Source organism: Arachis hypogaea, chromosome 15 (assembly GCF_003086295.3).
Source record: "Arachis hypogaea cultivar Tifrunner chromosome 15, arahy.Tifrunner.gnm2.J5K5, whole genome shotgun sequence".
Classification (NCBI taxonomy): domain Eukaryota; kingdom Viridiplantae; phylum Streptophyta; class Magnoliopsida; order Fabales; family Fabaceae; genus Arachis; species Arachis hypogaea.
The window spans coordinates 124,616,630-124,641,086 of NC_092050.1; the positions used below are offsets into that span (position 1 = coordinate 124,616,630).

General features: G+C 38.2%; 1 non-coding gene across 1 annotated transcript; it reads left to right on the top strand.

Annotated features, from left to right (window-relative positions):
* The first annotated feature begins 23,737 nt into the window (after positions 1 to 23,737).
* LOC112752129 (small nucleolar RNA R71) lies at positions 23,738 to 23,841 on the top strand. Its single transcript, XR_003176573.1, has one exon. It is a non-coding gene; the product is annotated as a small nucleolar RNA R71 (small nucleolar RNA).
* Positions 23,842 to 24,457: the final 616 nt, after the last annotated feature.

Consider the following 24,457-nt stretch of genomic DNA (forward strand, 5'->3'; position numbering starts at 1 on the left):
GTCGGACTTTATTCAGAATAAAATGGAGATCCGAGAGTGATCCCATGAATAATAGTGAACATGTGGCCTTTTTGCTTTTATGACTTAACGCCTTTGTCTCTTGTCCCAAATTTATTCAAATCCAAAAGAACAATTATCTACCACTAGCCATCATGCTTCATAATAAAATGTATGTCAACCTTCCTTCTTTAATTTTAGGTCAATTCTATGAGACACTTTCTTTAGTGGTTAGTGAGATTTGATGGGGTGAATCATCGATCAATCCCTGTGGTCCCCTTTGGGTTGTGAACTTGTGGTTAAAGGAAGTTTGTGAACCTTGACTAATAGCTTCTCCTCTGATATGCCTTAAGCTCAAGTCGTTGGTATTCGACTATTTCTTCTCTCTTGGTCGAAACAAAAGAATATTTCTGCCATAGATACCTTTCGACACTTTGTGACTCTTCTTCTTGAGATCAAAACTGATGATAACACTTCCTATTACCCAAATCCATTCACCCACCATCAAAGTGTGGTTAGGTATCGTAATTACTTCATCAATCCCAAACCTGAAATGCAGCATATTGTCAATGATTTGTGGTCCAAAATCCTTACTCCTCAAATTCTTTCTGTGGGGCTTCCACGTTAGTTGACAATGGCCTTAAAGAAGAAACTAGTCACTTACTCCCTTTAGTTCATGTCACGACAATTTGACCCAGCCCAAGCACTTCCTTATCCACTCTCCTTCGACTTTGAGGCTCAAATGATACATTATGAGGTGTTGAGACGAGAAGATTTTGACCAAATCCTTGACTTGAATCACCAAAGAGTGAACAATCAATACCAAACGCTCGACTTTACTCGTTGTTTCCTTTCAACTCCTGCCTTCCACAAGTGGTGGTCGACCTACTATACTTCTCATTGCTCTTCGATTGATTGTGCCCTTTCTAATTTGGTTCTTCCTACTGTGCAGACTACTACGGCGTCAAAGAAAACTAAAGGTGAGCATGTCAAAGTAATTGTTAAGTTTGAAAAGTATTATAAGGTAAAATGGCATTTTAAGAAGGTAAATTATGTTTTCAATGAGGCCTTGGAGGTATGTGAAAAGAAGATGGAAATGCATTTTTATAAATGTCTCGATTGTTATTTCAAAACTTTGGCTCGAGACCCTTATGTTCAACAAAGAGACTTTATGCGAAAATTTAAGTTTCCTTCTTTTTCTAATGCCCCTTTTGGCCTTGCTGATCGGCTACCTGACCCTCCTAATGACCCTCTTAAAGGAGCCTTAGGAGGGAATTATCGACTCCAAAGAAAGACCTAAGAACGCTGGGTATAAACACTACGGGTGCCTTCTACTACCCAAGAACTAGTGATAGAATAAATACTCAAATAAGGATTGCTTGATATTCTCTAGGTATCGTATTTTCCTTATGACTTAGAACATTAAATCTATATTCATCTTATATTCCTCATACATTTCCAGCTGCTCAACCGACACAAATTTCTGAGGTTGTTGCTGATCCTCAACCTATCGAAGAAAATTGGGACTCAGATGAGGATCCTATTCCCAAAAGAGCAAAGTTGAAGCGCGGCGTTGGTCGAGGCCATGGGAGGTCGAGTGATGCCACTCTTTCTTCCAAAAAATGTGGTCTTCTCACATCTTTATGAGCTCAGGTCCCAAAAAAGTTTAAAAGACAAATCTTGTTGCTTCCTCAAAAGGGGGTGTGTGTGTGTGTGTCTATATATATAAATATATATATGGTGCCGAACTAATCCTTTGATGTCTTTACGTTCTGTTAACCCTTCTTTGTTACTTGGTTTTAGTCTAAAAAATGCAAGTGAGACTCAAGAACTAGAGTTAAAACAGAAAGTCAATCTGAGCGAGAACTCGACCAACCTGATGACGTCAAGGCTGAAGTGACTTAATCTGTTGCTCCTGTAATTTCTCATCAGACAGTGATTTCACCTACTCCCATTTTGAGTCCGATACAAACCATTCTGTTGACTGCTGCCTCTCAAGCCTCGACTGATTCTCCATTGGTAAAATTCTCTACCTTTTCATACTTCATTTTACTTGTTCATATTTACACTTATTACCTTCCTTTTGTAGGCGAACTATATGCCTCTACCAAGTGATGCAGAAACACAACCGAACAGATTAAGCAAATCCGAGCTAGAATTCCCACTGCACAAAGTTGTTAGAAGAGTTACGCAGATCAGTGACGGAAGCCGTTGGAATTTAATGAAGGCGATTTTGTATTTCTGAGAGTTACTCCGACTACAGGCATCGGACAGGCAATAAAGACTAAGAAGTTAAACCCTAGGTGCATTGGACACTTTGAGGTGTTGAGACGGATTGGACCAGTGGCCTATCAGGTAGCTTTACTGCCACACCTTTCAAACCTCCAAGACGTCTTTCATGTATCACAACTTCGCAAAGACACACCGGATGCAACTCATATCTTAGAAGCTAAATCGATTAAGTTAAAGGAGAATCTAATGTTTCAAGTGGTTCCGGTTAAGAATGATGATGTCAGCATCAAGAAAATTTGAGGAAAACAAGTTCAGTTAGTAAAGGTTGCTTGGAGTCAAGCCAAAGCGGAAGAACATACGTGGAGCTCGAATCAGAGATAAGAAAGGACTACCCACATTTATTCTCAGGGAATTGAATTTTGGAGACAAAATTCCTAATTTGGTGGGTAGGATGTAAATCTCGATTCATTAATAAATAATTAACTGATAAATTAATTATGAGCTAAGGAAATTAGGAAATTAAATTTTATAATTTGAAGAAGTAAAAATATTTAGAATACGAATTAAAACACTAATTTTAAAGATTTTGGCCCGAAATTGGGCCAGTAGGCTAAATCAATTGAACTAGTCCCATATTGGGCCCAAGGCTCAACCCATATAAGCCTCAATCATGCACTATTCCCTTTGTTCATAGTGAAACACGATGAGGAAAAGAAGAAGAGAACCAAAACCTAAACCTCTATTTACTTCAAATTTCAATCCATCATAACTTTCGATCAGGAGCTCCGATTGCCGCACCGTTTGTGGCCATGCAATCACCTTGTTGAGCTTTTCAATTTCATCTGAATAAAGTGGTAAGGATCTCTGAATTTCTTTTCCAGTTCTCCCTTTCATTCAGATCCACATTTTTGGAGACTTGTGAAAAAAAGGTTTTGGTGGTACTTTGAGCTTGGGAGAAATCGACCAAGGTATAGTTTCAGTTTCTTTTAGATAATATATAAGGCTGTGTGAAACTCAAGCTAGTTATCTGTAAGATAGTTTGAATTGCATGAAATTTTGATTTTATTGAGAGTTGAGAGTGAATGTTGATTGAGGGTGAAATGAATTGTATGATGGAACTTTAATATGATGCTATGTTAATGATAGTTGTTGATGTGATAATGATTGATAATAATTGTTTGAATTGGTGGAATTATGAGTGGAAATATTTGAATAAATTGAAGAACTTAGGTGTTGGAATGATTATGAAGTGATTGAAGAGAATGTGATAACGTGTAGGAGTATGGTATTGATTTTGGTGTGATTGGTTTGGTTTTGTATTGAGAGTTTTAAAAACTAGGGGATTTGGCAAATTTTCGTGAAAACCTATTTTTAACCGATTACAACGGGCCATAACTTAGTTTCTGGACCCTCAAATTTGGTAAAACTTATTTCAAATGAAAATTAGGCCTGTGGATTTTATAACATTTGAAGAACGGACAGAAAATGATTTTTCACAAAAATTTATGCACATTTAAAGTTTGGTATGAAAAGTTGAATTCTGCAGCAAAACAACTTTTTAATAAAACTGATAAGTGTGCATACGCGAGGGTGTTCGCGACGCGAGTATTGGTCTCTACCCAGTACTTTCGCGTACGTGGATGGATGCATGCGTACGCGGCACAGTCATGTTTTCAAATCTCGCGCACGCAGATGGCATGCATATGCATGACCACCTTGTTTCGCCAAAGTTGTATTGTTGTGTTTTTAACCATTCCTCTGGCTTTCCAAACCTCTCTAAACCTTGTTTAAGGTCCAATAGCTAGTTTTTAGGATTCGAAATAAGAGCAAACATATGGAGGGAGTTAGATTGATATTGAGAGAGATTTGCAAAGTAAATAATTGAATTAATGAGGCGTTGTTAATGCTGAATGAGATATGATTGATGGCAATGATGATATTGATGAATTATGATCTAAAGATATGAATGGCATGTGAATTTAAATATCTGGGATATGAGTTTTTCTGGATAGATGCAGTGGCTCACCCCCATTTGCTCCAGGTCGAGATTCGATACTCTGTTGACCCTCCGTCGCAAGATGTGGCCGGACACTTTAACTTTTTGGATAATTCCCCCAATTAGATGATAATTTAATGAATATGTATGTGAATAACTCTTGGGGATTCACGCACACAGGGACTGTACAGGGTTCGCTACCGGACATATTGGGTTTAGTTGTATATCCGACAGATGAGCTCATTGGTCATAAGCAGACATGCATCATGTGCATTTGTATGATTTGTTTGAGTATGCACTTTGTGTTTTGGCTTGCCTAATTGAATTATCTGTATCTATATCCTACGTGACTTAAATGCTTTACCTGTTTCCTTAATCGTGTATTACTTGTATGCCTTGTATGTGTTTACTTTTGAGAGATCCCTTATGCTGGTGGAGGTGATGCTAAGGGTTGTTTCACATTGGTGATTGGGAGGTTTGCGAAATGAAGAGATAGATTAGAATTCCAAGATAGGATTACCCTATTTCTATTTTAGTGAGGACTTTAGGCTTTGATTTGGGACTATGGAGTTTAGGATTGTCTTTGACTTCTCGGAGCCTTATATTTTATCTATTTTGGCACTATTACCATACTGAGAACTCCCGATTCTCATTCCATACATATTTATTTTTTTTCAGATGCAAGACGTCAAGTACCTCGCTGAGAGTGCTGGATGATTCTTGGAAGCGAAGATCTACTTTTTGGGATTTCATATTATGTATTTAATTTATGTGTGTGTGTGTGTGTGTGTGTGTGTGTGTGTGTGTGTGTGTGTGTGTGTGTGTGTGTGTGTGTGTGTGTGTGTGTGTGTGTGTGTGTGTGTACATTCTCCACTTTTGTATAAAACTTGGATTGTCCCTTCTAGTGGTTGACTTTGGAGAATCAGGATTTGTATTTGTCTTTTGGTATGTTTTGGGTTGTGTGTGTGTCTCCTAGTGGTTGACTTCGGAGAATCAAGATTTGTATTTGTCTTTTGGTATGTTTTGGGTTGTGTGTGTGTGTGTGTGTGTATATTCTACCCGGCCTTTGCTTCGCAGGTCGAGGCTGGAGCTTGATATGTATTCCCTTTGGAACTCTTTAGCCATATATATTACGTCTCTTTTGTTTTACTATTATCTATGCATTTTATTCTTAACTGTACGAGTGTGATGCAATTTTTATGTTTCTATTTTGTCTAACCTTTCCTTCAAGGCTCCTAGTTAAACTATCTTTCATACATATCTACGTACATATTTTTGTTTTTAGAGGTCGTGTCTCTTCACCACCTTTGATTTACGACCTAAGTTTGAAGCTCTGTATAGTAGGGTGTTAGAAGGAGCTTCCTTGCGACATTACCACATTCATTTAGTTTTTTCCTTCATTTTTATTTTTACTACTGCACATGGTTATCTATTTAATTGATATATATATATATATATATATATATATATATATATATATGTAGTTTTTATATATTTTTATTGCATTGTACCTTTCATAGTATAATATTTATTGCATTGTAGATAGAATTGAGGATATACTCTTGTTTGAAATTCGAATGAAGATTCTTATATTGGTAAAATGGATATATTATGGATCATAAAGCCATGAAACTCAATAGAGTATGAGCAATGGGTTAGGAGGTTTATTGATTTTGACTTTGAAAATAGTTAAGTTGAAGCAACCGCATGCCCTTGTTTGAAGTGTGGTTTTAGAAAAAAGGTGTCAAAGGGTGAGATATATGATCACTTGATATGTATCCAATTTTCGAAAGAATATACACTTTGATTTTATCACAGAGAGACTGAGGTAGAGGAGCCTAGTAGTAATGTCTCACATAGCAATGCTTCAAATGTTCTTGATATTTTGCTTAACCATGATTATATTCATGACATGCTCGGAGATGCACTTGGGACTGATATGCACTGGGTAAATGAAATATCATTAGAGTTAGATGAAGACTTTGATGGAGTTGAAAGAGTGATGCTAGATGTAACTCAAGAACAACATAATGTAATGGAGTATAAAGAATTAGCAAGAAATACAGAACTACCTTTGTATGAAGGGTGTACGAGATAATCAAATTTGTCCTTTTTGGTGAAGATATATCATATTAATTGTCTATGTGGGATGACTGATAAGACAATGTCGATGATATTTGAACTCTTAGATGATTAATTTCAACACGCAGAGATTTTGAGTTCATTTTATGAAGCGAAGAAAATAATATTGAAGCTTAGCATGAATTATGAGAAGATACATGCATGCCTAAACAATTTCATGCTGTATTGGGATGAATACAAAGAGAGAAAAATATGTAAAGTTCACATAAGTCAAGATAAAAATCAGATACAAAGGGTGGTGAAATTCAAGAATCAAATGATGGAAATATTAGGAAGAAGGTGCCTGCTAAACTTCTTCGTTACTTCCCACTAAAACCTCATTTGCAAAGGTTATTTTTGTCTTCAAAGATAGTCAAGGCTATGAGATGGCATGATGTGGCTCCTAAGGAAGATGGTGTAATGACGCATTCTAGAGATTCAAAAGCTTGGAAGATGTTTGATTTCAAAAACACTTCATTTGTAGAGGATCCACGAAATGTACGATTGGCATTAGTTACTAATGGTATTAATCCCTATCGTATTATGAATGCAAATTCTATTACATGGTCAATTATTTACATTCCTTACAACACTCCTTCTTGGATCTATATGAAGTGGACATCTTTTATTCTTTCAATGAAATTTCCAAGAAAAAAGATGCCAGAAAATAATATATATCTCTACTTACAATTGTTTATCAAATAGTTAAATGAGCTATGGAGTGAGGGTGTGGATGCATATGATTCTTTTGAGAAAAAGCCGTTCAAATTGCATGTGGCTTTGATGTGAACTATAAGTGACTTTCTTGGGTTAGGAATTCTCTCTGGGTAGAATACGTACACTAGACTTGTTTGTCCATCTTATAACTTCAACTCTGTTCCTTTCCAACTTCCTCATATTAGGAAATTATGTTTCATAGGACATCGTCGTTTTCTTAATCAAAGACATTGATTTAGATTAAATAAAGTTGATTTAATAAAAAGCAAGAATTTTTCAATTCACCAAGGAGGTTATCTGGGCTTGATATCCTTGAGCAAGTCAAGCACATCAATGTCACATTTGAGAGAAAAGAAGAGGCAAAAGTTAGGAGAAAAAGAAGACGTGGTGAGCATGCTGCAGAAGGTGCCAAGCAGTAGAGAAAGAATAGCATTTTCTTTGAACTTCTTTTTTGGAATTATAACCTATTGCATCATAATCATGATGTGATGCATATAGAAAAAAAATGTAATAATGTGATATACACGTTACTAAATGACAACACCAAGTCAAAGGACCACCTCAATGCTCAGAGAGATCCTTAAACCTTTAGCCTATAAATAAGATCTTTGGTCAGATGAAAATAGAAAATATGCTCCAGCTATCTTTACACTGACTAAGAAAGAAAAAAAGGATGTTCTGTCAACTTGAAGAAATATTAGTGCGCCAGGCAGGTATTCAGGCAACATATCTGGGTGTATTGATGTTGAAAACCTTAAGATAAATGGAATGCTGAAAAGTCATGATAATCATATATTGATGGAATAGTTGCTATCATTAGCCATGTGAATGAGTTTGCCTAATGAAGTTTCAGCAATCTTGACAGAGTTATGCTCATTCTTTAGGAAGTTATGTGATAAAAGATTGATTATTAAGAATTTAGATAAGTTGTAAGATCAAATTGTACTCACTCTATGCCACATGGAGATGTTATTTCCTCCATCTATTTTTTATAGTTATGGTTCATTTGGTGGTTCACCTTGTTGAAAAAGTTAAACTTGGAGGTCCTGTACATTACCGGTGGATGTATCTGATAGAAAGATAAAAAAGAATAAATTCATTTACTTTAATTTTAAAATAGTGTATAAGTTTTCTATTAATGTTGATAATTTTGGCTTAATTAATAGGTACTTAGGACAAATAAAATCTTACATGCATAATAAAGCACAATCAGAGGGCTCTGTTACTAAAGGTTATCTTATGCAAGAGATCCTTACATTTTGTTCAGGATACCTGGACAATATTGAAACAATATGGAATCAACGTAAGCATATTGGTAATGAGCTGATGAGCGGATAATTTATACGCTTTTTGGCATTGTTTTTAGTATGTTTTTAGTAGAATCTAGTTACTTTTAGGGATGTTTTCATTAGTTTTTATGTTAAATTCATATTTCTGGACTTTACTATGAATTTGTGTATTTTTCTGTGATTTCAGGTATTTTCTGGCTGAAATTGAGGGACTTGAGCAAAAATCAGATTCAGAGGTTGAAGAAGGACTGCTGATGCTGTTGGATTCTGACCTCCCTGCACTCAAAATAGATTTTCTGGAGCTACAGAACTCAAAATGGCACGCTTTTAATTGCGTTGGAAAGTAGACATCCAGGGCTTTCCAGCAATATATAATAGTCTATACTTTGGCCAAGTTTAGATGATGCAAACTGGCATTCAACGCCAGCTCTCTGCCCAATTCTGGCGTCCAGCGCCAGAAAAGGATCCAAAAGCAGAGTTCAACGCCCAAACTGGCTCCAAAACTGACGTTCAACTCCACAATTGGCCTCTGCACGTGAAAAGTTAAAGCTCAGCCCAAGCACACACCAAGTGGACCCCGGAAGTGGATTTATGCATCAATTACTTACTCATGTAAACCCTAAGAGCTAGTATATTATAAATAGGACCTTTTACTATTGTATTAGACATCCTGGATCCTGGATTGTATTGTTTGATCCTGTGATCACGTTTTTGGGGGCTGGCCATCTCGGCCATGCCTGGACCTTTCACTTATGTATTTTCAACGGTAGAGTTTCTACACTCCATAGATTAAGGTGTGGAGCTCTGCTGTTCCTCAAAGATTAATGCAAAGTACTACTGTTTTCTATTCAATTCATCTTATTTCGCTTCTAAGATATTCATTCGCACTTCAACCTGAATGTGATGAACGTGACAATCATCATTATTCCCTATGAACGCGTGCCTGACAACCACTTTCGTTCTACATTAGACTGAATGAGTATCTCTTAGATCTCCTAATCAGAATCTCCGTGGCGTAAGCTAGAATGATGGCGGCATTCAAGAGAATCCGGAAAGTCTAAACCTTGTCTGTGGTATTCCGAGTAGGATTCAATGATTGAATGACTGTGACGAGCTTCAAACTCGCGAGTGCTGGGCGTTAGTGACAGACGCAAAAGGAGGGTGAATCCTATTCCAGTATGATCGAGAACCGACAGATGAATAGCCGTGCCGTGACAGGGTGCGTTGATCATTTTCACTGAGAGGAGGGGAATGTAGCCATTGACAACGGTGATGCCCTTGCATAAAGCCAGCCATAGAAAGGAGTAAGACTGATTGGATGAAGACAACAGGAAAGCAGAGGTTCAGAGGAACAAACGCATCTCTATACGCTTATCTGAAATTCTCACCAAGGAATTGCATAAGTGTTTCTATCCTTTATTTTATGTTTATTTAACTATATTTTCGAAAACTCAATATCCATTTTATATCCGCCTGACTGAGATTTACAAGGTGACCATAGCTTGCTTCATACCAACAATCTCCGTGGGATCGACCCTTACTCACGTAAGGTATTACTTGGAGGACCCAGTGCACTTGCTGGTCAGTTACACGGAGTTGTGAACCATGGTATTGGCATCATGTTTTTGGCGCCATTGCCAGGGAAAGAAAGAGCAATGAATTTTACATAATTAAAGTGCAATCACGATTTCGCGTACCATGAGCCTACCTAAACAGATCCCAAAACACGGAAATCCAAGCTGTTTCCTCAAGTTGGAGAATTGGTGCACGAAATTGCAATCACACTTTCGCAACATACTTTTACAATTCCGTACAACTAACTAGCAAGTGCACTGGGTCGTTCAAGTAATACCTTACGTGAGTAAGGGTCGATCCCACGGAGATTGTCGGCTTGAAGCAAGGTATGGTCATCCTTGTAAATCTCAGTCAGGCGAATTCAAATGGTTTTGAGGTTTTGATAATTAAAATATAATTAAAGCAGAAAATAAGATAGAAACACTTATGTAATTCATTGGTAGGAGTTTCAGATAAGCGTATGAAGATGCTTTGTTCCTTCTGAACCTCTGCTTTCCTATTGCCTTCATCCAATCATTCATACTCCCTTCCATGGCAAGCTGTATGTTGGGGGATCACCGTTATCAATGGCTACCGTCCGTCCTCTCAGTGAAAATGGTCTGGCTACGGGTTACGTAGGGCTAATCATCTGTCGGTTCTCACTCATGTTGGAATAGGATCTATTAATACTTTTGCGTCTGTCACTACGCCCAACACTCGCGAGTTTGAAGCTTGTCACAGTCATCCCATTCCAGATCCTACTCGGAATACCACAGACAAGGTTTAGACTTTCCGGATCTCAAGAATGCTGTCAATTGATTCTAGCTTATACCACGAAGACTCTGATCTCACGGAATGGAAGGATCTGTTGTCAGGAGAGGCAACCATGCATCGTGAACCAGGAGGCTAAGAGATATACACTCAAGCTATTGCAGATAGAACAGAAGTGGTTGTCAGTCACGCGTTCATAGGTGAGAATGGTGATGAGTGTCACGGATCATCACATTCATCAGGTTGAAGTGCGAATGAATATCTTAGAATAAGAAGTAGGCGTGAATTGAATAGAAAACAGTAGTAATTACATTAATTTATGAGAAACAGCAGAGCTCCACACCTTAATCTATGGGGAGTAGAAACTCCACTGTTGAAAATACATAAGAACAAGGTCCAGGCATGGCCGAATGGCCAGTCCCCTAAACGTGATCAAGAGATCAAAAGTGATACGAAGATAGTACAAAAATGATCTAAAGATGAAAATACAATAGCAGGAGGTCCTATTTATAATGAACTAGTAACCTAGGGTTTACATAAATAAGTAAATGATGCAGAAATCCACTTTCGGGCCCATTTGGTGTGTGCTTGGACTGAGCATTGAAGCTTTCACGTGCATAGGCTTTTCTTGGAGTTAAAACGCCAGTTCTGGTGCTAGTTTGGGCGTTTAACTCCAACTTTTATGCCAGTTCCCGCGTTTAACGCCAGAAAAGGGTCTCTGACCGGCGTTTTGACGCCAGTTTAAGCCATCAAATCTCGGGCAAAGTATGAACTATTATATATTTCTGGAAAGCCCAAGATGTCTACTTTCCAACGCAATTAAGAGAGTGCCAATTGGGATTCAGTAGCTCGAGAAAATTCATTTCGAGTGCAGCAGGGTCAGAATTCAACAGCATCTGCAGTCCTTTTTCAGCCTCTGAATCAGATTTTTGCTCAGGTCCCTCAATTTCAGCCAGAAAATACCTAAAATCATAGAAAAATACACAAACTCATAGTAAAGTCCAGAAATATAAATTTTTCATAAAAACTAATAAAAATATACTAAAAACTATGTAAAAACAGTGCCAAAAAGTGTATAAATTATCCGCTTATCACAACACCAAACTTAAATTGTTGCTTGTCCCCAAGCAACTAAAAACAAAGTAGGATAAAAAGAAGATAATATATAATAAATTACGAAAACGTCTATGAAGATCAGTCTTAATTAGATGAGCGGGACTAGTAGCTTTTTGCTTCTGAACAGTTTTGGCATCTCACTTTATCCTTTGAAGTTCAGAATGATTGGCATCTATAGGAACTCAGAATTCAGATAGTGTTATTGATTCTCCTAGTTCAGTATGTTGATTCTTGAACACAGTTACTTTATGAGTCTTGGCCATGACCCTAAGCATTTTGTTTTCCAGTATTACCACCGGATACATAAATGCCACAGACACATAACTGGGTGAACCTTTTCAGATTGTGACTCAGCTTTGCTAGAGTCCCCAATTAGAGGTGGCCAGAGCTCTTAAGCACACTCTTTTTGCTTTGGACTACGACTTTAACCGCTCAGTCTCAAGCTTTTCACTTGACACCTTCACGCTACAAGCACATGGTTAGGGACAGCTTGGTTTAGCCGCATAGGCTAGGATTTTATTCCTTTAGGCCCTCCTATCCATTAATGCTCAAAGCCTTTGATCCTTTTTATCCTTGCCTTTTGGTTTAAAGGGCTATTGGCTTTTTCTGCTTGCTTTTTTTTTTCACTGCTTTTTCTTGCTTCAAGAATCAATTTTATGATTTTTCAGATTATCAATAACATTTCTCCTTTTTCATTATTCTTTCAAGAGCCAACAAATTTAACATTCATAAACTTCACTATAAAAAATATGCACTGTTCAAGCATTCATTCAGAAAACAAAAAGTATTGCCACCACAACAAAATAATTAAACTATTTTAAAATTTGAAATTCATATACTTCTTTTTCTTTTGCAATTAAAAACATTTTTCATTTAAGAAATGTGATAGATTCATAGGACATTCATAGCTTTAAGGCATAAACACTAGACACTAATGATCATGTAAATAAAGACACAAACATAGATAAACATAAAGCATAGAGAATGAAAAACAAAAAAATAAGTGCAAGGAAATTAAAGAACGGGTCCACCTTAGTGATGGCAGCTAGTTCTTCTTTTTGAAGATTCTATGGAGTGCTTGAGCTCCTCAATGTCTCTTCTTTGCCTTTGTTGCTCTTTCCTCATGGCTATTTGATCGTCTCTAATTTCATGGAGAATAATGGAGTGCTCTTGGTGCTCCATATTAGAACTCAAATCTCCCAAAGAGGTGTTGAGTTGCTCCCAATAGTTTTGTGGAGGAAAGTGCATCCCTTGAGGCATCTCAGGAATTACATGATGAGGAATTTTCTCATGCTCTTGTTGAGGTCCATGAGTGGGCTCTCTTGTTTGCTCCATCCTTTTCTTAGTGATGAGCTTTTGAGATGAATCTCTCCATCTCCCATGACTCAGAGGTGGAAGCAATTGCCTTCCCTTTTCTCTTTCTAGAGGTTTCTTCGGCCTTAAGTGCCATAAATGGTTATGAAAAAGACAAAAAGCAACGCTTTTACCATACCAAACTTAGAAAGTTTGCTCGTCCTCGAGCAAAAGAAGAAAGATGGGAGTAGAAGAAGTAGAAATTGGAGAAGATGGAGAGGGGTGAGTGGTTCGGCCAAGGGGGAAAAGGAAGTGTTTATGATGTGTGATAATGAAGGAGGGATGAGAAGTTTTTGGGGAGGAGTGGTGGAGGTGATTGGTGAAGTGGTGATGGGGAAGAGAAATGGAGGTGATTGGTGAGGGGTATTTGGGGAAGGGTGTCGTTGGAAAGTGTGAAGAAGAGAGAGAGTGAGTTGAGGTAGGTGGGATCCTGTGGGGTCCGCAGATCCTGAGGTGTCAAGGATTTCTCATCCCTGCACCATTTTGGCGTGTAAACGTTCCTTTGAGTGCCAATCCTGGCGTTAAACGCCAGGTTGCTACCCATTTCTGGCGTTTAATGCAAGCTTTTCTTCCCTTTTTGGCATTAAATGCCAACTTTTCTTCCTTTTCTGGCATTAAACGCCAGCTTTGTGCCCCTTTCTGGCGTTAAACGCCAGTCTGGTGCCCTTTTCTGGCGTTAAACGCCCATTCTGCTACCCTTACTGGCGTTTAAATGCCAGAAAGCTTGTCCTCTAGGGTGTGCTATTTTTAATGCTGTTTTTTATTCTGTTTTTGATTTTTCAGTTGTTTTTGTGACTCCACATGATCATCATCCTAAAGTAAACATAAAATAACAATAGAAAATAGAAATTTAACATAGATAAGTAAAAATTGGGTTACCTCCCAACAAGCGCTTCTTTAATATCAATAGCTTGACAGTGGGCTCTCATGGAGCCTCACAGATACTCAGAGCATGATGATGACCTCCCAACACCAAACTTAGAGTTTGAATATGGGGGCTCTGTTTGACTCTGCATTGAGAGAAGCTTGTCATGCTTCTTCTCCATGTGTACAGAAGGAGATTCTTTAGCTTTAAACACAAGGTAGTCCTCATTCACTTGAAGGACCAATTCTCCTCTGTCAACATCAATCACAGCTTTTGCTGCGGCTAGGAAGGGTCTGCCAAGGATGATGGATTCATCCATGTTCTTCTCAGTGTCTAGGATTATGAAGTCAGCAGGGATGTAAAGGCCTTCAACCCTTACCAAGACATCCTCTACAAGTCGATAAGCCTGTTTTCTTGAATTGTCTGCCATCTCTAGTGAGATTCTTGCAGCTTGCACCTCAAGGATCCCTAGTTTCTCTATTACAGAGAGGGACATGAGGTTTATACTTGTCCCTAGATCACACAGAGCCTTCTCAAAGGTCATGGTGCCTATGGTACAGGGTATTAAGAATTTTCCGGGGTCCGATTTCTTCTGAGGTAATTTCTGCCTATCCAAGGTATCCAGTTCATTGATGAGCAATGGAGGTTCATCCTCCCAAGTTTCATTATCAAATAACTTAGCATTCAGTTTCATGATTTCTCCAAGATAAATAGCAACTTGCTCTTCAGTAATATCTAGGAAGAATACTCATCAGAGCTCATGAATGGCAGAAGTAGGTTCAATGGGATCTCTATGGTCTCTATATGAGCCTCAGATTCCTTTGGTTCCTTAAAGGGAAACTCCTTTTCGTTTAGAGAACATCCCATGAGGTTTTTCTCACTGGGAATCACGTCCACCTTACTCTCTCCAGGTTCGGACATGTTGGTCATGGTTATGGCCTTACACTCTCTCTTGGAATTTTCTTCTGTATTGCTTGGGAGAGTGCTAGGGGGAGTTTCAGTAATTCTCTTACTCAGCTGACCCACTTGTGCCTCCAAATTTCTAATGGAGGATCTTGTTTCATTCATGAAACTTAGTGTGGTCTTAGATAGATCAGAGACTATGGTTGCTAGACCAGAACGACTTTGTTTAGAGTTCTCTGTTTGTTGCTGAGAAGATGATGGAAAAGGTTTGCTATTGCTAAACCTATTTCTTCCACCATTATTATTATTGAAGCCTTGTTAAGGATTCTGTTGATCCTTCCATGAAAGATTAGGATGATTCCTCCATGAAGGATTGTAAGTGTTTCCATAGGATTCTCCCATGTAATTCACTTCTTCCATTCTAGGATTCTCAGGATCATAAGCTTCTTCTTCAGAGGAAGCTTCCTTAGTACTGCTTGTTGCAGCTTGCATTCCAGACAGACTCTGAGAAATCATATTGACTTGCTGAGTCAATATCTTATTCTGAGCCAATATGGCATTCAGAGTATCAATCTCAAGAACTCCTTTCTTCTGAGTTGTACCATTATTCACAGGATTTCTTTCAGAAGTGTACATGAACTGGTTATTTGCAACCATTTCAATGAGTTCCTGGGATTCTTCAGTCATCTTCTTCAGATGAAGAGATCCACCTGCAGAGTTGTCCCATGACATCTTGGACAGTTCAGACAGACCGTCATAGAATATGCATATGAAGCTCCATTCTGAAAGCATTCCAGAAGGATACCTTCTGATTAATTGCTTGTATCTTTTCCAAGCTTCATAGAGGGATTCGCGTTCCTTCTGTCTGAAGGTCTGGACTTCCACTCTAGGCTTACTCAATTTTTGAAGTGGAAAGAATTTGGCCAAGAAAGCATTGACCAGCTTTTCCCAAGAGTTCAGGCTGTCCTTAGGTTGTGAGTCCAAGCATGTCCTAGCTCTGTCTCTTATAGCAAAAGGGAAAAGCATAAGTTTGTAGACCTCAGGGTCAACCCCATGAGTCTTAACAGTGTCACAGATTTTCAAGAATTCAACTAAAAACTGATGAGGATCTTCCAATGGAAGTCCATGATACTTGCAATTCTGCTGCATTAGAGAAACTAATTGAGGCTTAAGCTCAAAGTTGTTTGCTCCAATTGCAGGGATTGAGATGCTCCTTCCACAGAAGTCAGAAGAGGGTGCAATAAAGTCACCAAGCATCTTCCTTGCATTGTTGGCATCGTTGTTATTTTCGGCTGCCATGTCTTCTTCTTTTTTGAAAAGTTCTGTTAGGTCCTCTCTAGAGAGTTGTGCTTTAGCTTCTCTTAGCTTCCTCTTTAAGGTCCTTTCAGGTTCAGGATTAGCTTCAACAAGAATGCCTTTGTCCTTGTTCCTGCTCATGTGAAAGAGAAGAGAACAAGAAAGTATGGAATCCTCTATGTCATAGTATAGAGATTCCTTGAGGTGTCAGAGGAAAATAAGAATAGAAGGACGAGATAGATAGATAAGAATTCGAAGATATAAAGAAAAAGAGAGTCCGAATTGCTAATTGAGGAGGAGTGTTAGTCCTTAAATAGAACAAGGTGGGGAGGGGGGAAAATTTTTGAATTTAAATTAAAATAAAAGGAAAATATTTTTGTTTTTATTTTAAAATGTGGTTAGAATTCGAAAATTAGAGAGAAAAGATGTTAGGTGGGTTTAAAAAAGATATGATTGAAATAGAGAACTTTTAAAATCAAACGAAAAGTCAAGTAGTTAATTTGGGAAGATTTGAAAATCAGTTTTGAAAGGATAAGAAGTTAGAAAAGATTTTTGAAATCAGTAATAAAAAAGATATGATTGAAAATTATTTTGAAAAAGATGTGGTTGGGAAGATATGATTAAGAAGATATGGTTAAAAAACAATTTAAGACGATTTGATTTTGAAAATTAAAGTTGATTACTTGACTAACAAGAAACTAAAAAATATGATTTTTAAAATTTAAAAATTGAACATTTCTTAATAGGCAAGTAACAACTTGAGATTTTGAATCAATCATATTAAATGTCAGCATTAATTTTGAAAAGAAATGTGAAGATTTGCAAAAGATTTGAATGAAAAACTAACTTACCTCCCTTGTGTTGTTCTGGCGTTAAACGCCCAAAATACTACCCTTTTGGGAGTTTAACGCCCAGCCAGGTTCCGCCAGTTTTCCTTCCTCACTGGGCGTTTTGAACGCCCAACTTTTTCTCTATAATTCCTCTGCTGTATGTTCTGAATCTTCAATTCTCTGTATTATTTTCTTGAAAAGACATAATTTTGAATTTTTTTTGAATTTTTAATGATGAGAAAGAAAAACAACAGAATGAAGCTAAACATGGAAAATCAAGATCAAAACAAATAATGCATGCAAGACACCAAACTTAGAAGTTTGTATACTAGGGACAATAACAATTTGAAAATGCATATAAAAAATAACAAAAGACACTAAACAGGAGAGTTTAAAGATCAGAACGAAGAAAATCATCAAGAACAACTTGAAGATCAACAAAGAACATAATGCATAAAATTTTGAAAAATGCAAGAAAAAGAAAATCATGCAATTGACACCAAACATAAAGTTTGACACTAGACTCAAACAAGAAACAAATTATTTTTGATTTTCATGGTTTTATTAATTTTTTTTGTATTTTTCGAAAATTATTTGGAAGAAGAAAATATGGAATTCAAAATTCTTAATGAGAATTCCAGGAATCATGCAATGTTAGTCTAAAACTCCGGTCCAGGAATTAGACATGGCTTACTAGCCAGCCAAGCTTTTAGTGAAAGCTTCGGTCCAAAATACTAGACATGGCCAATGGCCAGCCAAGCTTTAGCAGATCATTACATTCAACAGCAAGAAATTAACAAGCTCTTGTGATGATAAGTTGAAACCTCGGTCCAAAAGATTAGACATGGCTTCACAGCCAGCCAGATTTCAATAAATCATCATGAAACTCTAAAATTCATTCTTAAAAATTTTGTGAATTTTTAGAAAACAAATATTTATTATTTTATTCTTTTTTTCAAAAATTAAAATAAGAAAGCCTAAAAATAAAATAAAATTACCTAATCTAAGCAACAAGATGAACCGTCAGTTGTCCAAACTCGAACAATCCCCGACAACAGCGCCAAAAAACTTGGTGCACGAAATTGCAATCACACTTTCACAACACACTTTTACAATTCCGCACAACTAACCAGCAAGTGCACTGGGTCGTCCAAGTAATACCTTACGTGAGTAAGGGTCGATCCCACGGAGATTATCGGCTTAAAGCAAGCTATAGTCATCCTTGTAAATCTCAGTCAGGCGAATTCAAATGGTTTTGAGGTTTTGATAATTAAAATATAATTAAAGCAGAAAATAAGATAGAAACACTTATGTAATTCATTGGTAGGAGTTTCAGATAAGCGTATGAAGATGCTTTGTTCCTTCTGAACCTCTGATTTCCTATTGCCTTCATCCAATTATTCATACTCCCTTCCATGGCAAGCTGTATGTTGGGGATCACCGTTGTCAATGGCTATCGTGCGTCCTCTCAGTGAAAATGGTCCAGCTATGGGTTACGTAGGGCTAATCATCTGTCGGTTCTCACTCATGTTGGAATAGGATCCATTGATCCTTTTGCGTCTGTCACTATGCCCAACACTCACGAGTTTGAAGCTCGTCACAGTCATCCCATCCCAGATCCTAGTCGGAATACCACAGACAAGGTTTAGACTTTTCGGATCTCAAGAATGCTGCCAATTGATTCTAGCTTATACCACGAAGACTCTGATCTCACAGAATGGAAGGCTCTGTTGTCAGGAGAGGCAACCATGCATCGTGAACCAGGAGGCTAAGAGATATATACTCAAGCTATTGCAGATAGAACGGAAGTGGTTGTCAGGCACGCGTTCATAGGTGATAATGGTGATGAGTGTCACGGATCGTCACATTCATCAGGTTGAAGTGCGAATGAATATCTTAGAATAAGAAGTAGGCATGAATTGAATAGAAAACAGTAGTTATTGCATTAATTTATGAGGAACAGCAGAGCTCCACACCTTAATCTATGGGGTGTAGAAACTCCACCGTTGAAAATACATAAGAACAAGGTCCAGGCATGGCCGAATGGCCAGTCCCCTAAACGTGATCAAGAGATCAAAAGTGATACAGAGATAGTCTCAAAAATGATCTAAACATGAAAATACAATAGCAGGAGGTCCTATTTATAATGAACTAGTAACCTAGGGTTTACAGAAATAAGTAAATGATGCAGAAATCCACTTCCGTGCCCACTTGGTGTGTGCTTGGGCTGAGCATTGAAGCTTTCACGTGCATAGGCTTTTCTTGGAGTTAAACGCCAGTTCTGGTGCCAGTTTGGGCATTTGACTCCAGCTTTTATGCCAGTTCCGACGTTTAACGCTAGAAAAGGGTCTCTGACTGCGTTTTGATGCCAGTTTGGGCCATCAAATTTCGGGCAAAGTATGGACTATTATATATTGCTGGAAAGCCCAAGATGTCTACTTTCCAACGTAATTAAGAGTGCGCCAATTAGGCTTCTGTAGATTGAGAAAATCTATTTCGAGTGTAGCAGGGTCAGAATCCAACAGCATCTGCAGTCCTTTTTCAGCCTCTGAATCAGATTTTTGCTCAGGTCCCTCAATTTCAGCCAGAAAATACTTGAAATCATAGAAAAATACACAAACTCATAGTAAAGTCCGAAAATGTGAATTTTGCATATAAACTAATACAAATATACTAAAAACTAACTAAAACATACAAAAAACTATGTAAAAACAGTGCCAAAAAGCGTATAAATTATCCGCTCATCACAACACCAAACTTAAATTGTTGCTTGTCCCCAAGAAAATAAAAACAAAGTAGGATAAAAAGAAGAGAATATATAATAAATTCTGAAAACATCTATGAAGATCAGTCTTAATTAGATGAGCGGGGCTAGTAGATTTTTGCTTCTGAACAGTTTTGGCATCTTACTTTATCCTTTGAAGTTCAGAATGATTGGCATCTATAGAAACTCAGAATTCAGATAGTGTTATTGATTCTCCTAGTTCAGTATGTTGATTCTTGAATACAGTTACTTTATGAGTCTTGGCCATGACCCTAAGTATTTTGTTTTCCATTATTACCACCGGATACATAAATACCACAGACACATAACTGGGTGAACCTTTTCAGATTGTGACTCAGCTTTGCTAGAGTCCCCAATTAGAGGTGTCTAGAGCTCTTAATCACACTCTTTATGCTTTGGACCACGACTTAACCGCTCAGTCTCAAGCTTTTCACTTGACACCTTCACGCCATAAGCACATGGTTAGGGACAACTTGGTTTAGCCGCTTAGGCTAGGATTTTATTCCTTTAGGCCCTCCTATCCATTAATGCTCAAAGCTTTGGATCCTTTTTACCCTTGTCTTTTGGTTTAAAGGGCTATTGGATTTTTCTGCTTGCTTTTTTTCTTCACTGCTTTTTCTTACTTCAAGAATCAATTTTATGATTTTTTAGATTATCAATAACATTTCTCCTTTTTCATTATTCTTTCAAGAGCCAACAAATTTAACATTCATAAACTTCACTATCAAAAATATGCACTGTTCAAGCATTCATTCAGAAAACAAAAAGTATTGCCATCACATCAAAATAATTAAACTATTTTAAAATTTGAAATTCATATACTTCTTTTTCTTTTGATTAAAAACATTTTTCATTTAAGAAAGGTGATAGATTTATAGGACATTCATAGCTTTAAGGCATAAACGCTAGACACTAATGATCATGTAAATAAAGACACAAACATAGATAAACATAAAGCATAGAGAACGAAAAATAGAAAAATAAGAACAAGAAAATTAAAGAACGGGTCCACCTTAGTGATGGCGGCTAGTTCTTCTTTTTGAAGATCCTATGGAGTGCTTGAGCTCCTCAATGTCTCTTCCTTGCCTTTGTTGCTCTTCCCCCATGGCTATTTGATCCTCTCTAATTTCATGGAGAATAATGGAGTGCTCTTGGTGCTCCATCTTTAGTTGCTCCATATTAGAACTCAAATCTCCCAAAGAGGTGTTGAGTTGCTCCCAATAGTTTTGTGGAGGAAAGTGCATCCCTTGAGGCATCTCAGGGATTTCATGATGAGGAATTTCCTCATGCTCTTGTTGAGGTCCATGAGTGGGCTCTCTTGTTTGCTCCATCCTTTTCTTAGTGATGGGCTTTTGAGATGAATCTCTCCATCTCCCATGACTCGGAGGTGGAAGCAATTTCCTTCCCTTTCCTCTTTCTAGAGGTTTTTCCGGCCTTAGGTGCCATAAATGGTTATGGAAAAGACAAAAAGTAACCCTTTTACCACACCAAACATAGAAAGTTTGCTCGTCCTCGAGCAAAAGAAGAAAGAGGGGAGTAGAAGAAGAAGAAATTGGAGGAGATGGAGAGGGGTGAGTGGTTCGGCCAGGGGGGAAAGGAAGTGTTTATGATGTGTGAAAATGAAGGAGGGATGAGGAGTTTTTGGGGAGGAGTGGTGGAGGTGATTAGTGAAGTGGTGATGGGGAAGAGAAATGGAGGTGATTGGTGAGGGGTATTTGGGGAAGGGTGTCGTTGGAAAGTGTGAATAAGAGAAAGTGTGAGTTGAGGTAGGTGGGGATCCTGTGGGGTCCACAGATCCTGAGGTGTCAAGGATTTCTCATCCCTGCACCATTTTGGCGTGTAAACGCCCCTTTGAGTGCCAATCCTGGCGTTAAACACCAGGTAGCTGCCCATTTCTGGCGTTGAATGCCAGATTTTCTTCCCTTTCTGGCGTTAAACGCCAACTTTTCTTCCTTTTCTGGCATTAAATGCCAATTTTTCTTCCTTTTCTGGGTTAAACGCCAGCTTTGTGCCCCTTTCTGGCGTTAAACGCCAGCTTTGTGCCCCTTTCTAGCGTTAAACGCCAGTTTGGTGCCCTTTTCTGGCGTTAAACGCCCAGAATGGTGCCAGACTGGGCGTTTAATGCCCATTCTGCTACCCTTACTGGCGTTTAAATGCCAGTAAGCTTGTCCTCCAGGGTGTGCTGTTTTTAATATTATTTTTCATTCTGTTTTTGATTTTTCAGTTATTTTTGTGACTCCACATGATCATCATCCTAAAGAAAACATAAAATAACAATAGAAAATATAAATTTAACATAGATAAGTAAAAGTTGGGTTACCTCCCAACAAGCGCTTCTTTAATGTCAATAGCTTGACAGTGGGCTCTCATGGAGCCTCATAGATACTCAGAGCATGATGATAGCCTCCCAACACCAAACTTAGAGTTTGAATGTGGGGGCTCTGTTTGACTCTGCATTGAGAGAAGCTTGTCATGCTTCTTCTCCATGTGTACAGAAGGAGATTCTTTAGCTTTAAACACAAGGTAGTCCTCATTCACTTGAAGGACCAATTCTCCTCTGTCAACATCAATCACAGCTTTTGCTATGGCTAGGAAGGGTCTGCGAAGGATGATGGATTCATCCATGTTCTTTCCAGTGTCTAGGATTATGAAGTCAGTAGGGATGTAAAGGCCTTCAACCCTTACCAAGACATCCTCTACAAGTCCATAAGCCTGTTTTCTTAAATTGTCTACCATCTCTAGTGAGATTTTTGCAGCTTGCACCTCAAGGATCCCTAGTTTGTCCATTACAGAGAGGGACATGAGGTTTATACTTGACCCTAGATCACACAGAGCCATATCAAAGGTGCCTATGGTACAGGGTATTAAGATTTTTCTGGGGTCCGGTTTCTTCTGAGGTAATTTCTGCCTATCCAAGGTATCCAGTTCATTGATGAGCAATGGAGGTTCATCCTCCCAAGTTTCATTACCAAATAACTTAGCATTCAACTTCATGATTGCTCCAAGATACTTAGCAACTTTCTCTTCAGTAATATCTTCATCCTCTTCAGAGGAAGAATACTCATCAGAGCTCGTAAATGGCAGAAGTAGGTTTTTCTCACTGGGAATCACGTCCTCCTTACTCTCTCCAGGTTTGGCCATGTTGGTCATGGTTATGGCCTTGCACTCTCTCTTGGGATTTTCTTCTGTATTGCTTGGAAGAGTGCTAGGGGGAGTTTCAGTAATTCTCTTACTCAGCTGACCCACTTGTACCTCCAAATTTCAAATGGAAGATCTTGTTTCATTCATAAAACTTAGTGTGGTCTTAGATAGATCAGAGACTCTGGTTGCTAGGCCAGAACGACTTTGCTCAGAGTTCTCTGTTTGTTGCTGAGAAGATGATGGAAAAGGTTTGCTATTGCTAAACCTATTTCTTCCACCATTATTATTATTGAAGCCCTGTTGAGGCTTCTGTGATCCTTCCATGAAATGTTAGGATGATTTCTCCATGAAGGATTGTAAGTGTTTCCATAGGATTCTCCCATGTAATTCACTTCTTCTATTCCAGGATTCTTAGGATCATAAGCTTCTTTTTCAGAGGAAGCTTCCTTAGTACTGCCTGTTGCAGCTTGCATTCCAGACAGACTCTGAAAAATCATATTGACTTGCTGAGTCAATATCTTATTTTGAGCCAATATGGCATTTAGAGTATCAATCTCAAGAATTCCTTTCTTCTAAGTTGTCCCATTATTCACAGGATTTCTTTCAGAAGTGTACATGAACTGGTTATTTGCAACCATTTTAATGAGTTCCTGGGCTTCTTCAGGCGTCTTCTTCGGATGAAGAGATCCACCTGCAGAGTTGTCCAATGACATCTTGGACAGTTCAGACAGACCGTCATAGAATATGCATATGAAGCTCCATTCTGAAAGCATGCCAGAAGGACACCTTCTGATCAATTGCTTGTATCTTTCCCAAGCTTCATAGAGGGATTCGCCTTCCTTCTGTTTGAAGGTCTGGATTTCCACTCTAAGCTTACTCAATTTTTGAGGTGGAAAGAATTTGGCCAAGAAAGCATTAACTAGCTTTTCCAAAGACTTCAGGCTGTCCTTAGGTTGTGAGTCCAACCATGTCTTAGCTTTGTCTTTTACAGCAAAAGGGAAAAGCATAAGTTTGTAGACCTCAGGGTCAACCCCATGAGTCTTAACAGTGTCACAGATTTACAAGAATTCAGCTAAAAACTGATGAGGATCTTCCAATGGAAGTCCATGATACTTGCAATTCTGCTGCATTAGAGAAACTAATTGAGGCTTAAGCTCAAAGTTGTTTGCTCCAATTGCAGGGATTGAGATGCTCCTTCCACAGAAGTCAGAAGAGGGTGCAATAAAGTCACCAAACATCTTCCTTGCATTGTTGGCATCGTTGTTATTTTCGGCTGCCATGTCTTCTTCTTTTTCGAAAAGTTCTGTTAGGTCCTCTCCAGAGAGTTATGCTTTAGCTTCTCTTAGCTTCCTCTTCAAGGTCCTTTCAGGTTCAGGATCAGCTTCAACAAGAATGCCTTTGTCCTTGTTCCTGCTCATGTGAAAGAGAAGAGAACAAGAAAGTATGAAATCTTCTATGTCACAGTATAGAGATTTCTTGAGGTGTCGGAGG